The sequence below is a fragment of the Oncorhynchus keta genome, chromosome 14, assembly GCF_023373465.1.
Source record: "Oncorhynchus keta strain PuntledgeMale-10-30-2019 chromosome 14, Oket_V2, whole genome shotgun sequence".
In the NCBI taxonomy this organism is placed as follows: Eukaryota; Metazoa; Chordata; class Actinopteri; order Salmoniformes; family Salmonidae; genus Oncorhynchus; species Oncorhynchus keta.
In genome coordinates this window covers 29,943,254-29,947,121 of record NC_068434.1, presented here as the reverse complement: position 1 = coordinate 29,947,121, position 3,868 = coordinate 29,943,254, and positions in this window count along the sequence as shown.

The window sequence follows — 3,868 nt, the reverse complement described above, 5'->3', positions numbered from 1 at the left end:
GAGCAGCACAGATTACTGCTCGATTTGAGATGGCCCTCCTCCCACACCGCGGCTCAGCATAATCGAATCCGCGCACTGACAGTTCTTTTCAATTTTTATTTATTTATTTTTATTTCGCCTTTATTTAACCAGTTAGGCTAGTTGAGAACAAGTTCTCATTTGCAACTGCGACCTGGCCAAGATAAAGCATAGCAGTGTGAACAAACAACAACACAGAGTTACACATGGAGTAAACAATAAACAAGCCAATAACATAGTAGAAAAAAAAATCTATATACATTGTGTGCAAAAGGCATGAGGAGGTAGGCAATAAATAGGCCATAGGAGTGAATAATTACAATTTTGCAGATTAACACTGGAGTGATAAATGATCAGATGAACATGTGCAGGTAGAGACACTGGTGTGTAAAAGAGCAGAAAAGTAAATAAAATAAAAACAGTATGGGGATGAGGTAGGTAAATTGGCTGGGCTATATACCGCTGGACTATGTACAGCTGCAGAGATCGGTTAACTGCTCAGTCACCAATGTGAGCACAAAAAGGTCACAAAGGTCATTGATCCCTTGTCTATTTCAAAAGTAATACAATTTTCTATGATTTTTGTCATTTTTACCCTTACTAAATAATAACCGACAATGCCACTAGAATACCGCATGAGGAAGCATTTCAAATCCCCTCAACATTAGCTGAGGGCTGATGCTAGCATGGAGTACAAGGAGTGGAACATTAGCTAAACCAAAGAGGAAGACAGAGGCCCAACTCGGCAGAAAATCTAGTTGTCTCCGTCCAAGCATGGAGTTTTTGTATGGAGGTCAATAAGGTACCACAGTATGAGCCATAATTACCATATAATCTGGCGGTCAAACAGGGAAACGGTTCCAATCATTTTTCCACCATTCATTTTTCCCATAGGGGATTTTAGAAACAAGTAAAATAAGTGCTGTGTTTTGTGTAGGCTTACCCTGGCGTGACATTTTGATAATCGTGTAAATCTCTCTAGGACAAGGTTACTTTTATCAATATATTGGCCTGTACCCTACATTACTTTAAATGGACAATTCTGTGAACTTTCTTGTGCAAGTTTTAAATTGACATAATACCTGTTAGAAAAGGTGTCAGCTAGAGATGACGTGTAGGAGCCTGCAGGGATTTGTAGTTTTGACCTTGTCCAAGAGAGATTTACATGGTTAACAAAATGTCATGCCAGGGTAAACCTACATGAAACATAGCCCTTATTTTAAAATGACTGGAACATTTCCCTGTTTGACCACTAAGATTTATGTGTATAATGACACCTCCACTGTGGGGCTCTATCAGACTGTTGAATTTTTTTATTTTTAAATGTTATTGTTTATTTCATTAAATACAAGTTTCATAATTCTTAAATTGTACCAAGTGTACTGATTGAGACTTCCGGCACCGACAGAGATGGCCACGTCGCTTCGCGTTCCCAGGAAACTATGCAGTATTTAGTTTTTTTACATGTTATTTCTTACATTGCTACCGCAGGTAATCTTAGGTTTTATTACATACAGTCGGGAGGAACTATTGGATGGCCACGCACGCCTCCAACTCAATCATCAAGTTTGCAGACGACATAACAGTAGTAGGTCTGATTACCAACATTGACGAGACAGCCTACAAGGAGGAGGTGAGGGCCCTGGGAGAGTGGTACCAGGAAAATAACCTCTCACTCAACATTAAAAAAAAACAAAGGAGCTGATCGTGGACTTCAAGAAATGGCAAAGGGAGCACGCCTCTATCCACATCAACGGGACCACAGTGGAGACGGTGAAACACTTAAAGTTCCTCGGCGTACACATCACTGACGATCTGAAATGGTCCACCCACACAGACAGGGTGCTGAGTGAAGAAGGAGCAACAGTGCCTCTTCAACCTCAGGAAGCTGAAGAAATGTGTCTTGGTCCCTAACACCCTCACAATTCAGATCATCCTGTCTGACTGTATCACTGCCTGATACGGCAACTGCACCGCCCGCAACCGCAGGGCTCTCCAGAGGGTGGTGCAGTCTGCCCAACACATCACTGGGGGAAAACTACCTGCTCTTCAGGACACCTACAGCACCCGATGTCACAGGAAGGCCAAAAAGTTAATCAAGGACATCAACCACCCACACTATGGCCTGTTCACCCCACAATCATCCAGAAAGCTAGGTCAGTATAGGTGCAACGGACTGAAAAACAGCTTCAATCTCAAGGCCATCACTGTTAAATAGCCATCACTAGCCGTCTTCCACCCGATTACGTAAATAATTTGTTCTTAACTGTCTTGCCTAGTTAAATAAAGGTAAAACAAATACAATTGTTTTCATAATTTTAAATTATATACAAATTAAATGTAGATATTCAAGTGCCTAGATTGCCTCTGACCAACACCATCTCACTCCCCTTACATGCAGACGTTCAGCCCCACTGCTGGTCATGTGGGTGGTAGTCATATGAATTAGCCTTGTGTCAATTTCATGCCCTTTACAGTGTACATTTTAACCAAAAGGAGCAGCATATCAATCCTTTGGTTTCAGATACTCTAGAAATACCAGAACAGGAGTTCATCAATCACAGTTGGTCTGGGATCTTTCAATGGGAGGTTTACTGCTCCAAATCTTCTGTAATGTAGTTTTGGTTCAAAATGGCCTCTGACAACCAAAAAAGCTCAACACGTGTGTTCAAAACCCATTCTCACATTTTCTACATTACATCGCTCAGTAATTTGTTATCCGGACTTCTGCTATCCACTGACTCTGGTTGCAGACCAGAAGTAAAAATTTCACTTTGAGATCAAATTAGGCCCACCAGTGCAAACCTTAGTTGTGGCAACAGGAACATTTAATTTGCTTCTGGCAGTTTGATGTTGATTGACATCTAATTTCAAGAAGCATTTATTTTGACGAATGGCGGCGCATTTTTCAAATCGAGGACGAGGAAGAGAGAATATTAACGTTGGTTGCGAGATACAGAAGAATAAGAAGAACATACAGAAGAATAGATCATATTTCCACAGCTCCACGAGCTCTTTAAAGAGATTGGCGAAAGCATCATATTAAGTTAAGGTTTAGCATCGGGTTTAGGTTTCCTGAACAATTTTTTACGAAAGTTGATTCGCTGTGTAAGTTAATGTTAGACCTTTGGCAGACAGTTAACAGGATAAGAGAGATCGGTTCACAATATAGCCTAACATTATGTTTACATCTGTGCTAGTAATAGACACATACAAGTGCAGTGTCGTAAGTTACATTATAAGAATGTTTAGCTAATGTGGGGTAACTAGTAGGCTACAGCTGTCAGTGTTGAGCAAGTTCACATTCAGCAATTTGAAATCCATTATCTCAATTAGATTTTCATACTTGAACTCAAAAGGAACAATTGTTATTATCAATATGTTAACATTACTCAAAAGATTACCACAGTTTGCAGATAGCCTGCTCGCTATCGTAAAGTTGTAAGAAATTTTAGCTAGCTAAATGACTTACTGCAGAGTAGGGCCAGCCATGATCTAACTAGTAACTTAGGCCGGTAGTTGATTTTAACGTACAGTTATGATAAAGGGGATTTATAATTGAGAATGAGATTGGACTAAAATGTGGGTAATTGGATGCTTAGATGTAACCATAGACTGTCTTATTTTTGCATAGAGTCAATTAAACAGGAAAAGAAAGGCAGAGATATCAGACTTCTGTTCTAAAAGGACCCAATGGTAAGCCAGGGCTACTTTAAACTACACATTTTAGTTAGCAGCTGTTAGTATCTAATCTTGTGGATCCCTTAATTATACATTTCCATAGAAGTATGACACATTATTTAACGTGTACTTCAGACATGTTTGCAAACATTTCCTAGAACTCTTTCAG